Here is a 14,840-nt window from a genome sequence, read left to right on the forward strand (position 1 = left end):
AGAAATAACAAGATGCTGTCTCCCTCTCTCTCATCCTAGCATCATGAAGATACTGATCACACAGCGACACCAGACATACTCATCACAAAGACAAAATTCACAGAATAACAGAAAGGAATACTTTGACCCATCCGTGGAATTACTTGTTCACAAAGAGCATTGAGAGTTTCTGGTAATAAATTTAGTGGATGAAATGTGAGATGGCCTTATCCAAGTCAAGGGAAATTACAATGCACTTTCTTTAAGTGTTGTTGACTTTAACTTGAAAGAAATACAAACATCCTGATTCTTATCAATTTACTGGATCATTTGCCATGGAAATGCCTGCCAGTTTGAAACAAGTACAGTGTAGTACCTGCAATACTAAAAAATATATATATAAATCCTTCCAATTCTGCTTGCTTTCCAGGGTCCATACACAAACAAAGCGTTAAATTTGATACTCTGTATGCCGTGCACACGTATGTTTTTCGAAAGTGACATGCACTTGTTTGCTTTATTGGTCTTGGCTTACAACAAGACTTAAAGTGCATAGGTGGGGTCACACACATCAACAAACCAGACCAGAATAAGAGTAATGCATCTGCCTACACAACAAAAGGCATTCACAAATTTACTGAAAATTGGAATTTTACTGGCTACCTCTAAAGCGCTCTTTCTCAAATATACATAAAGCCCATCTCTTCAACAAGGTAGAAGGAAATTTAGTAGTCACTCCTCGATTCCTTGTAGATTGCAATTTGTTTGTTTGGAATGTTTTGCTTTCTATCTTTTGTTCATCTCTGATGGAATATCTCACAGTGCTCAGACTGGTCAAGACACTGCATGAGATTTGAATAAAACCGAAGTGCATCGTTTCGGCTACTCATTTCTGATATCCCTAAACAGACATCTTTCTCATGTCATTTCTAATCAATGAACAGATGAAAAGTCGAGTATGAAAGAGATGTGCACAAATTAATTAGAATATTTACATCTGACACTGATAATCTCAACTATTGGAAAAATGTTTCCATTTCAAAAACACTTTACTATTCTGTCTGCAAAGCAAAAAAAAAAAGCAGTACTTGCATGTCAAACATGACATACTGAGATTGGATGTTCCATGTCATGCTTTATGATTTATTTATAGGCTGCCAGTTGTTTAAGTAATATGGGGTAATTACAAGGTTGTAAACTCTGCTTAGCTCTGCACTACTCACAAGTCAATCTCAAACAGGTGTTTCTGGACAATTACTGCTCAAGCTAATTGCCTAAAATCAATTTCTGCCTTCAATTTGTCTAATTTATTGACTGACTGATGCATCGCTACCTAATTTGCATTCTGTAATGACAACACTGATGACTTATCAAGCTATCTGACATAGACATCACTTTTCTCGAAATTCTCGTTAGCAGAATTACGACCTCATCACAAGTAAACCAGGCAGGCGTCAGCACTGTAATCTACAAAGTCTATCAGAATGAAAGTACTGCTTACTAGATGTCTCTTTTTTCAAGTGCAACCAAGAAGAGAGCAAATTTGCATTGTACAAAGCATTTTTTTTTTGCCATAAAAATAGAGATTCATGTTACTCTGATCACAAGCAATAATATGATTCCACTTCCAGCCTATCATATGTAGTTACTGGTCAAGTGTTACTATGCATGCATTTATCTAAAAATTTTGAGAGGCAGAATCACAAACCTAAATGCATTTGAGGCATTTTCAGAAGATAAATAAATGCAACTGTGTTTTCAGAATGCTTTTAAAAATGCCTATTTGAAACGCGTTCGGGACCATGATTGCCTTTCTGCAACGAAATGCTGTTTTGAGATGCATTTTCCGAGCTACCCAGATCAATTTCCAGCTGTTTCTGGTTGCAGAAAAAAGCATGCCATTTGTGTTTTCTGCCAATTGTTAGTGCATGAATAATGAAGGCATGTTTGGTGGATGCAGTTGACTTCTACTTCCCGGGTTGAACAGTGCAAAGCAGCTGCACAGAGGCAACACTCTAAATTGCAATTTTTTATATGAAGGTTAGATAAATGCTGCATCCCGAGAATCATATTTCAAATCATGTTCAGAGACAACATTCAGAAAAGTGTTTGAAAAATGATTCTCTCTTTCTAGTTAGATAAACACAGCCTATGACTGCTTTGTTTCATGCATGCAACAAACCTTATTCTGAATCAGTGTTGTATTACTCAAGTGAAAATGAAAAATATGAGGAATCTCATGGATTTGCCAGATATGTGATAAGCTTCCTTTTCCATCATAAATACATCATTCTTATTCAGGGTCAAAACAAGTGTTGTTTGTATAGAGAGAAAATCTCTTTATGGGTGGGGGGGGGGAGAGAAATCCCTTTATTTTTCTGTACTCTCCTGACATAACATGATAAAAATACCATAATTTAAAATTGTAGGCTGAAAAAGAAAAAGGTATTCAAAGGTTGAAAGATATCAACCTACAACCATTTCACCCCTCTGCAGAAGATGTAGACATTCAGTTCACGTTTTCAAATGTCCTACAGTCACAGAAACGCAGCAGAATCTGTTTATTTATTCTATGTTCTTTATACAACGTAGTTTTCAACTCTTTTAGACGAGTGTTTTAATGTAAGCAAACAAACATTAACAGAATTTTTCTTCAAGATGAAAACATTATATCTATGAAAACATGTGCCTGTTCTTCTCCAACGATGCTCAGTGGACTATGGAATGGCAATAACGGTTCCAGTGTAATAAGCGTTTCCGCGCATTAATTAATCACGAGGACAGTACGAAGCATCCATTGCGCACATATCCACCAGGAGCCTACACTGTAACAAAGGCTGAGTTCACGCTGGTGTGAATTCACTCTAATTAAAATGACACCCAAATGAGATGCAACAGTGCAAATTAAACCAGTGGGTTGAAGGATTACTACATACAACATGCATGAAAAAAGCAATCAGTCTAATATCTTTCATTCCATTAGAACCCTAACACAACAACAAAAACATGTAGGTAAATGCACTACTACGCCATGGGGGAGGGGATCAATACACTGTAACACAGGTATACCTAATTGCAAAGTAATCTTTATGACAAAAATCTGGTATGGTATGGTCTGGCTGGGTTTGATTTTTAAAGTGTTATTTTGGTAATGAAAAAGGTGAACAATTATTCGTTCTGAACAGAATTCATACACTGCTATCTATGATCATGCGTACTGGTTTATATTCATGCGACAATTTTTTTTCTGCTTCTATATGTAAAGCATTGATTAATTTGCCATTTCTTTATGGTAACATATCTTGGTTGATAAGGCAGTGCCAAGAAAACTGTCATAAAATGATGCAAAAATAAACATACTGTATGCAAGACAAACTGGATTTTGTCAACAAAAAAAAGTGATTCCTATCACTTGTAGCACTAGAGCATTGTAGGTTCTAAATTGGCATAGTGATATGTACACACACCACACATTGCTACAAAATGTCAGTGTTTTGTGATGTAAAAGTGTTGTTCTTGCCAGCTTGTAGGAATTAGAAAATATCAAAATGACTTTGAACCTTTTAGCATTATCAATGAGTGAATATAGTAATCTACAGCATTGTACACAGTTTTACTCTGGGGGATATGTCTGTGAGGGAGAGGGAGAAAGAGAGAGAGAGGGAGAGATGGAGTGAGTTCGTTCTCCGCATCCCATTAACATTTAGGTGTGGTTGGACAAACTGCATCAACGTTGCACTGAGCAAACGGAGGAATTGGAGCAGGCCTTTGGAGATGGGGAAAATGGGATGATCTTCAGGTGTCTTTACAGGAACAGTCAAATATACGTAGAATTCATCAACAGTTTGCATCACAAGGGGACTACAGTACACCTTAATACAAACATACACCCCATGGGTACAGTGCATACGAGATGGAGGCACAGTAAATCCAGAGAATAACATTAGCATTTATTTTTTCTGCGCTGTAACACAATCTCCTCCGAATGTGAGCTTGTGAGCACACTCATTGCACGCACACACACACACAGACGTGGAAAGCTTCCATATACGTTACCTTCTGCGAGAGATCGTCACCCTGCGAGATGTACAAAGAAGAGAGAAAATGCCAGCAGTCGTGGCGAAACACAGAGCGAATATCACACCGTCAGATCCAAGTGAGCAGAGATGCAGTATTTATGGTAAAGATCCAGTAAAAATCAACGAGAAGGAGAAATGCATCAGAGAGAGAGAGCCAGCACGCTAGTTGCTAGCCCCAGTGAGAGGATGGCTGAGATGCCGATGAGGAGATGGAATCGAGGACAACACGATATCAGCCCGCTAATACGCTAAAAAAAAGAGGGAGCCAGGCAAATGCTGTATCTTGCGGACCGCCCGTCATCCAGCTACATGTACAATCAACCGGCCTCGTAGACTCCAAGCACACACACACACTCCCAACCATAAAATGCACACAGAATAGATTTGCTCTGTGCCATCTTGCCTTGCTTTCACACACACACACACACACACACACACACACACACTGCCAAAGAAACACACATACACACAATCAGACACACGGACTCTCTCACGAATACCACACTCTAGGCTCTTTTTCCCTGTACGTACGGAGCTAAGGCGTGAATGCATTGCAGAGAGGAAATTTGGTTGTTGTTTTTCTCCCCACTCTCCCTTTCAGGAAGCCTGGAGCCATATTATCATAATTGTCGTTATTCATCATCCTTTCTGGCCCTCTCTCTCTCTCTCTCTCTCTCTCCCTCTCCCTCTCACCCACTCCCCCCCCCCCCCCATCCTCTCAGTACTTTTCTTTCAGTGCTGAAAATTATCATAACCCTTGTTAGAGTTCATGAAACCCAAGTATTATAAAATATTCATGCATATATACCGAAATATAAATCTATCGATTTATAACATGGTGGGTGAATGTATGTATATGTCTGTGTGTGTGTTAGATAACTTCTCAACGTACAATTTTCGACAGCAGGTAATTCAATGAATTTCATAATCTTGTCAGTGAAGTCAGATCGGTCATAAATATACACACACATGCACATACAATCACGCATTTGATCGAGTCCACTGCTTTGGATTAAGAGAATTAAATGCTACCTAAAACTATCAGATGATCATTAATTGAAATTTTAAAAAAAAAGATCTAAACATACCAGGCTAATGCAGCCATTCTTTACAGCTTTTTCTGGCTATAACCATTGGCTACTTCATTTAAATTAAGTGATGACATCTAGATAATTTGTAAAACTAGAAATCATTTCAAGTCATCACATCTTTTAGATTCAATCCATTACTGTGATTTTCAAAAATAACCATATGAATCTATCATGCCATTAGCAATAAATAATGTGATTGTCCGTCATCATTAACAATCAAAATCACTTTCAACAATGCTATTTTCAAACTACTTGTGGGCAAATCACTGATGTGTCTTACAGTGCATAGTACGCCACAAGGAAATGCCATTTATGAGGATTCTTCCAGATCAAGTTTACCCTGGATCAGTGGGTTGCTCACAGAGGCATTAAAGCCCAGTCAGGTATCACGCATATTCCATGACTGCAAATGGCATGACACAGATGTTTGATGAGAGATCTCAAAAAAAAAGAACCAAAAAAAATCCCTTCAAAAATCTAATCCAGCGGGTGTATGATAAAATATATTTTCACTCTCATAGTGCTTTAGATAAAATATGAACACATCTGTTGCTTGGGGGGAAAAAAAAAACCATAAAGGAATGGGCACTTTAATGCCATTGATGAGATCACACAGCAGACAATGAGTGACAAAGTGTCTTTGTGATCCGCTCATCAATCAAATCCATTGGCACGGGTCGGTGAACCGAAACTGAAATGTCATAATTATGTTGCTTGTCGACACGAAATATCTGCTGTGGTTTTCACTGGCCACCACATTATGCTTGCTGGGATCCTACTCGCATCATCTGTCTCACCACATTAAATCTAGCTGCCCAAATGCCCATTTTTTCAGTGTCTGTGGCATATTTTCAGCAACATCTGCACACCAGTAAATGCGTCATTTGGGGTAATTTGAAAATCGAACTCAGTTTCGATTTGCTACTAATTTTTCACTCTGGTGCACACGATGATAAATATTCTAATGGCATACAGAAAGAAAGGAAATGATATTGAACTTTTCTTTCAGTCATGGAATGATTACTTGCATAGTGGAATTTACATTGTATATATATCTACACATCTAGGTATGTTGGCAACAAAGGTCATTCATGTCTCTTCAGGACTCACGATTCTCCCTGTTTGACTGATTTTTAAAAATACTCTTGAGCATGAAACACACTAGTGCTACACAGCACAGCTCCACATTTCATTTGATACATGAATAGTTTGAAACATCGGCAAATCTGCAGCTTTTTTGTTGTTTTTTTAATTATCAATAAAACTGCTACAATCACATCCCAAAAACCAAAAGCTGTATGCATACAAGCGCAGGAAAGTCATTTATGATCTAAAGCTACAAAGGCTTTTGTGACCAACAGGTTTTGTTGTTGTTAGGTTGTTTCTCCAGGAAAAAAGGGGGGTACAATGGTATAAAACTACTTGTGTGGTAAAGTACACAACAATTATAGGTCATGGTTAATTAAAAAGGAAACGACTGAATGTCCTTCCATAAGGTGTGGATTCCTAAAATCACAATCTGGCTCTCAACAAACCACTATGGATCCTCCGTCACCCACAATAAAGTAATCAATGTGTTGTCACTTGATATTTGATGACTTCCTCCTATTGCTATAACACTTCCGTCTATCCTTACGTGGCCCAGAGAGGAAAAATACCGCAAGTTAATGGGAAAATACAGAAAACAATAACAAAACTGAACAAGTGAGGTAGAACACACAATGCTCTTGATTTCAAATCTCTCTGTCTCTTGATTGAGTAAAAGAAGAAGATATCAGAAAGATCACTTGAAAGGGCTTATTGATTGAGTTTTTGCAACAAGTGCTACCCATAGTGAAATGAGTATGCTAAATTTGATTTATAAGGATCTGATTTATCAAATTATATAACTCCATGACAAGAGACTGCACTGATGATGATTTTTATAAAGATGTAAATTTCCCTTTTGGATATAAATATGAGAAATATATTACCATTATACTTATAGCAACCACATTGGTACACCAAAGTCTTAATCCTCAACCATGCCTTTGTCTGGTTTCTACGAATGGTAATAGAGATGGCTTTTCAAGTTTGGATGCGACCCAAGAATTACATACTATAGTGCTCTACATCATTTGGATGTCACACCAAATATAGCAGCAACCTCGTAATTCATAATGTCATGCAATTTCAGTTTCAAATGGGCAGATACAGATCTTAATGTCCATCACTATCTAAATCATACACATCCAGAATAAAATTGTGCTCCAACTAGTTTGTCTAAATAAAAAAGACCAAAAAAAAAATCAAAAAATCTCATGAAACCCTTTCTCCCCTATCAAGTGCTAATGACAAATTAAAAAAGAGTTTAGCCTGGTTTTCTTCATTTTTTAATTCCCATGTCTTTCTTGGATGAGTGAGTGTGCCATGGACAGATACTGAAGTAATACTCTGTTTATGGCTGTGGTAATCAAATGTCGCTTATGCTACTTATATTGCCTACAGGGCCATTCCTTATTACACAAATTTGAGATATGAAAGCTCGCAATATTTTGCAATATTTTGTAATGTTTGCAATCAATTTCTCACTGTTCTGAAAACTTGTGATGTTAGCTCCAATGAAAAATGTTGCAAAATTTCTGGAGGTACTGCGTATGCCCATACGCTTCATTCAACTATAATTTTCAGCATTCGATTCAGTTCGCATTCAAATAATTGTACTGGCAATGACAAAGATAGGGTACAGCACAGTGCAGCGTGTGCACCTTTAGTACGCTACAACTGTATGATACAGTCCATCACATATTTGTACTCTAGAGGGGAAAATGGATCCATAAACAATGTGAATAATATCATAACTTTTCTGCAATGTGCATTCTCATTACAAAACATTAGTGAAGTTTTGCTTGAAGTTAAAACAAGGCAAGTGCCATAATGTGTCTCGCCCATTTGCGTACAAGAAATTGTACGCGAATGGGATATAACAGATAAAAAGAGAGATATAACATATAATTTATAAAAAGAGATATAAAAGGCTAACAATTTATGGCAGAAAAGAAACGTGCCATAAAAACTTAACATTAAGCCCTTAAAGTTTGTTGACCCCTGCCTGTGACCTTTGACCTTGTAATGATCATCCACTCCCCAAGGGACATCTACCATCTAAGTTTAGTCACAAATGGAGTTATTGATCAAAAGTTATGACCCATAATAGAAAAGCGCCATAAAAACTTAACATTGGGCTCTAAAAGTACGTTGACCTCTGCTTGTGACCTTTGACCTTGTGGTGATCATCCACTCCCCTAGGGACATCTACCATCCAAGTTTAGTCACAAATGGAGTTATGAATCAAAAGTTATGACCCATAATAGAAACGCGCCATAAAAACTTAACATTGGGCTCTAAAAGTTCGTTGACCCCTGCCTGTGAGTTTTGACCTTGAGGTGACCTTCATATATGGTAAAATGTGAAACTTTGTATGACCCCTCTTCCCTCGAAGTTGGATTGCAATTGAAGCCCAGAGTAAAGAGTTATTGAAATTTTTGTAGCGTTACGGACGGACGACGGACGGACAGACGCCACAGGCGATCCCTTAGTCTCCCCACACCTCCGGTGGGCTCGACAAAAATCACACTCTGGTGTTTTAGTATTGCAGTTTGAAGAAATGCATGCATTCATATAAAATTACAATAGAGAAAATAGTTTCCAACATACTTCAAAACACAAACCCTGACCTAAAAGAGGATAATGAAGACTAACTGAAAGCAAGCTGTAGAAAGAAATCCAAAGGAGGTGGAATAATGAATCGGTGTTAGAACTTATAATGATAAATGCGTGAAAGATCAAAAACTTTGATGCAAACATAAGTCAACAGAGTAACACCAGCATTGATGATGACTTGTAGCTTACCTCTTCAATTCATCGATCTGCCTGTGAGTTCTCTCACCCACTTTGGGTCAGTCTTAGGCCTGTCAAATACAGCTCTGAGTATCAGGTGCAACGAGTCTGCAATGAGAAGTGAAAAGAGCGTTGAGAGACATGGGTTACTCCCATTCGATGGGTCCAAGTTGACATGCAAAATGACAATTAATAACAAAAAGGAGTTTATCCCAGCATTTATAGAAGACTGACAAGCCCAAAACGGAAGCTGAAAATCAGAATGGTACATGCGCAGGATATGAAACAGCTGTAACTGCAAGCAAACCACATGTAGAAAGTCTACATGCTACATAAAGTCATGGTCTTCCAAGACAATTTTTTGCAATAATTCACAGAAGATAACAAGAAGTTACCAAGAAGCAGCAGCTGAGATATACCCTATCCGCTGACCCTCATGAACTGGTTTAGTATGAAGAGGAACTGTCACAAGTACCCGTAATACAACAGTTATTACTACCAAAGAAGGTGATAGATATGGTCCTGTCCTGGAATAAACAACAAATCATTGCTTTGACAACCAACTAGCCACATCCATATTGCAGAGGAGTAGAGCAGGAAGCAGCGCTGTCAGTAGAGCACTACAAAAACAGACCTCGGACGAACTTCTTTCCTGGATTTGTTGGCTAACCTCAATGTGCTTCTACACTTTTTCCTTTGGTTTTCAAGAAAAAAACAAACACTATTTGTAAACGAGATAAATGACGCCAAATGACCGTTTAGCGGGTGTGCAGCTGTCGAGCAAAAGTTTATCTTGAAACTCGCTTTCCCACGGCTATTTTTATGTCAGGCTTATCCCCTCGTTCCTGTACAGGATTAATTAGAGTTCATTTATCACAGCTTGTGCTTGTTCTATTAGCTGGATCACACAGGCTTTAAGGTCAATCAGTAAAATGGTAACTTTTCCTCTTCTTACGGGGGAATAAAGTGCATTACATCAGCGAAGTGAACCTCCCTGATTACATCAGTGAGTGTCCTCATCCACATATTTGCATGACTACTCTAAAGCTAGAAGCATTTGCTGCACAAAACTTTCACACACTGCCCATCATAAAAAAATTACGATTATACTACATGTACGGGATTGTGTCGACAAAAACTTTCGCACGCATTTTACGTTCACGAGTCATAGCTCCTCATGAAATTTGCAAAGGTTTCAAGCACTCAAAAATTTCTAGTTTAACAGTAAAACAAAGGAGTATTGATAAATCATTCCCCCTCCACTATGCCACACTACAAAATATATAAAGAAGGAGAGATGCATACAATGACCACATGAAGTCATGAACATTTACAATATATTTCTATGCAGATGAGCTTTCCTTTTTATTTTTTTATTCTTTGACTCAACAGAGATTTTAAGGGGCAATACATTCAAATGAACATGAGGTCTTCACATAAAGGGGAGGGGTGCAAATTGCGTCTGACAGTTCACTGATTAACATCGACACCTTTCTTATTACTCACAGTCTTCCGCATCCTCTCTTCCCCCTCACTCACAGCTGACCCTCAAGATTCCATCCCTTCCTGGAGAGGTGTTAATGACCACACCCCAATACTTCCTCCGGCCCCTTGACCACTAACAGCTATTTACCTCTGCTTCTAACATCATCTCCCTTTTCTCCCTAGTACCATCCTCCTCCTCCTCCTATCGCTCTTCTTTTCTTTACATCATCCTCCCAGTTCATTCTTCCCTCGCTCCGTCTCTCTCAATACTAGCAATGCCACAGTGCCATCTCTCTCACCCTACATTATTTACTACAAGCAAACACAGCATGAGCACATTCTTCTCTTTTTTTCACTGAATCACTACAAACATACAGTCTCATGCTCTGTTTGTTTTTTGGCCCCACAGGCAAAGTTGCACTGAATTATCTGCCCTTTTCACATGGTAACATTCTAACAACTGAGGACATTGAGTAGCCCACTAGGAAATATGTATTCTTTAACAGCAATATACTGCATACGCCGAATAATTCAGGAGGTTTTTATTTTCGCGAATTTTGCGAGTCAGGTGCTATTTGCGAAATTTAAAACACGCGCTTTAAATGCCTACAAAGGGTTATGCCTAATTAAGTGTATATTCTTCTACATGTATATGATCACCTATATGCTATATGATGCACCTCAAGTTTACCACAAGAGGAAACATGGAGATCCTCATATCTGGCCCTACCCAGTCTCAGTCCTATCTCTACAGACCACAGCCAGGATACTCATTAGCACCCCTTTTATCATACCTGGGCCAGGATCCTGTCCATCTAACGAACAGCTTTCCACACCACCATGGCATAACCCCTACACCCCTCAAACAGTTCCTTCCTGTATCAAAGGCCTCCACCAGCAGATATGAAAGTCAATGCTACTACGGGAAGTTTTAAGACTGTACATAATCCTTCCCAACCTCTACAGCAGAATGTAACAAGAAACAAACCTTAAAGGGGAAGGAAACCCTTAAATATGTGGATTGAGCGAACACTGAAATATTAGTAGAACACATCAGTGAAATTTGAGGAAAATCGGACAATCCTTTCAAATGTTATTAAATTTTACAGTTTCAGTGACGCGGTTGTTGGATGGCATTGTTTGATGTCACACATGGACATGATAAAAAGGAAATACAAAAAAAAAAATCCAAGAAATTATTTTTCTTAATCAAAAGTTTTATCAAAATCAATCATTGTCAAAATTTCTTATTAAATTGTAAAAGTATGCATTCTCTCAACTTGTTGCTGACAACAGTAATATTATTTTTCCCCCAGAAAAAGAGGCAATAAATATCTTTTTCATTACGCTAGAAAAATGAAATTATTTTGAATTTTCTTCTATGTGTGATATTACAAATTGTGGTAGCCTACTTATCCAGCAATGCCTGTGCTGAAACTTTATATTCTTAACTTTTGAATGGATTGCCCAATTTTCCTCCAAATTCACTTGTGTATTCTCTACTAGTATATCTGCATTCACTAAATCCACATACAATAAGTATAATGTTTGGGCTTCATTCCCTTTAAGGCAACACTGCACATTCCTCTGCTGCTTCCAGAGCCGGAATAACCCCTGTAGAGATTTCTACAGCTCTGAGACTCTTTCAGGAACAAATGTAACATACTGATTGATATCATCTTTCCACAGCTGGTAATAACCATAGTATCCACAACACTGAAACGGAATCCTACTGCCTCCACACTACCCTTGCACACCAGCATATCATATGTCATCTCAACTAAAATGTTATAAACCAAGACAAATGAAAACAAGTCAGTATGCTGCACTAGCTCTTTCCTTCTTCCAAGGAAGTTACTGAACAAGTCTGAATCATGTACAAATCATCTGTATACAAATCAGATTTCCTTCACTATTTCAATGAAAGCTTGCCAATCTTTTACAACTTTTCAAAACTGATGAATTAGTCGCCCAAATATTGGGAACACAAAATTCCAAGTCGGTGCACAACATGCTCGATTTAATGCAATTATCATAGATCAGCGTGCACGGAGCTAATAACTGCGAGCCCATTTGGCGGCACGCTGCCGACACTGAAATCAATACTCCTGCCTTCAGAACACCTTAGCCAGGCCTCCGGCATAACTTTTTATGGACCAGCACTCATATGTTATTGAATCTTGACTGTTGCCATAGTGATTACAAATTGGATTGGAGAATATGCAATAATTTTTGTATCTAATACAAGAATGAAAAAACAACAACAACCTAACCAGTTCAATAAAATTTCATATATAGTGGGCTGTAAAAGTTTCTTGTTTTGTTTTATCATATCAAACTGCACCAAAGGTAAAAGCTGTCCTATTTTTCTGTCTATACCTAAATGTCTATACAAAAAAAAAAAAAAAATGCTTTTGTTAATGATATTGGTGTGAACAAATAGGCCTATTGCATTAACCTCCTTTTAAGGAGATGCTCTGCTGGTAACCAGACTTAATTTCTTATTTCTTTTCATCTGATTGATGTGATACAGGGTTGATATAATATCATCCTCAATCACATTATTCCTTAAAATCACATACAAACCGTGATTTTATTAACAATCTCTATTTTTCACATGTTGTCCATTCAGCTATTTCTCAGCCTGTTTTGATGCCATAGTAAGGCAGGCACTTAATGTTTCTGGAAATGTGCAAAAATTTTGCTTTCTGGGGGCTTACTACTTACCAAAGGACACTTCATATTTCATCTGTCCACAAAATATGGAAAACTTCCCCCTTTTTTTAATCAAATACTCTCACGAACTGTTGAAGATTCTTGTCCCTAATCACAAACACATGAACAAAGGCAATGAAATGCGTCCTAGTTATATGAGTATTTATCAAATTGATGCTAAGGAAACGCAGGTGCAGAGTCCAAACTTGACCCCATAAATCCATCGGTCAGGCACCAGCCGGACATTGGTGGGCGTGGCTTCTATCCTCTCAGCATCCAATAGGGACTCTTCTTGTCTTTCTCGCCATTACATACCCAAACTACACAGCGGCAGTGATGGCTTTCTTATGAACAAGATACTGAAAATTCAGAAATTTTCCTATGCATGAAATTTCCTGCAAAGGAGCAAGGGGAGCCAAGATTTATGAAATTAAATGTATACATACCAAAGTTTTTGTCTACACAATGCATTGACTGCCAGTCACCAATATGCGAAAGTTTCATGCTGCTAATGTTTCTTGTTTTATTACAACATATCCCTGTCACCAAGTACATATTAAGTGAATTTCCTGTCTACAACATGATTGATATTTCAAAACAAGTCGTTCTACTTCTTGAAAACGTATTCGATATGAATTAATGAACTTTTTATTGAACATTTCCATTTAAGTTGCTGAATATTGAGTACCCCCCCCCCTTTTAAAATGCACAAAACACGGCCAAAGGAATTACTAACTGCTGCATTTAAACCTAATCTATTTTGTTTACTTTTTTATTTACTTTTTAATATCTTTTACATTGAAACATGGATTTAAATTTTTAACAATGCTTATAGATTTCCAGCTTCAATATGAATATCACACCTTACCAAGACCTCACCAAAAACTGATATCCTGTGGGTGTGAACCAGCTAATAGATACATCAGTACAGCAATCAATAAGGATTTATTATGAACTCTTACACTAATAATCTTTGGTGTTTGTACAGATAACACAACTGACAATGCAGTTATTTGAAACCTATATGGACAAGTACATGAAAGCACAGAGGCTCACATTCCTCATGTCTAAATTACACAAATATATTCCACTTGACAATCTAACATCACTCACAAAACTATTTTTGGCGCAATTCCAGAAGACATTTGACCACATCCTCATTTCACTTTCACTATCATCACTGACATTCACTTCCCCCGCCTTCTAAATCAATTTACATACAAACTATCAAAGATGTTCATTGAACCTTGCGTCTGACCAAAATCCACACCCCTTTTTCTCTTCTTCTAGAAAGCACTGTAGGAGACAACAGCGTTGACAACGTTATATCCATAGTTGGCACGAACGTCACCGCAGGGAAATTCCACGCCATCTATGAATTTTGTTTTATTGAGATATTTGACCTCCTGTACATATCATTGCTTCAAGCCATGCTATCTATCTCCAAAAATTCACCATTAACATATGTGACATTTGCTGACTATATTCTCCTCCATTAACCACGTAGACATGGGCTCCTACATTTTGTTGTTGTTGTCATTATTATGATCAAAATATCAGTCATCCCACCTTTTTGTTCTAGTTAATTCTCCACTGGTTTCTTGTTCTTTGT

The sequence above is a fragment of the Diadema antillarum genome, unplaced genomic scaffold, assembly GCF_040938485.1.
Source record: "Diadema antillarum isolate AM-2024a unplaced genomic scaffold, OU_Dant_1.0 seq00001386_RagTag, whole genome shotgun sequence".
Classification (NCBI taxonomy): Eukaryota; Metazoa; Echinodermata; class Echinoidea; order Diadematoida; family Diadematidae; genus Diadema; species Diadema antillarum.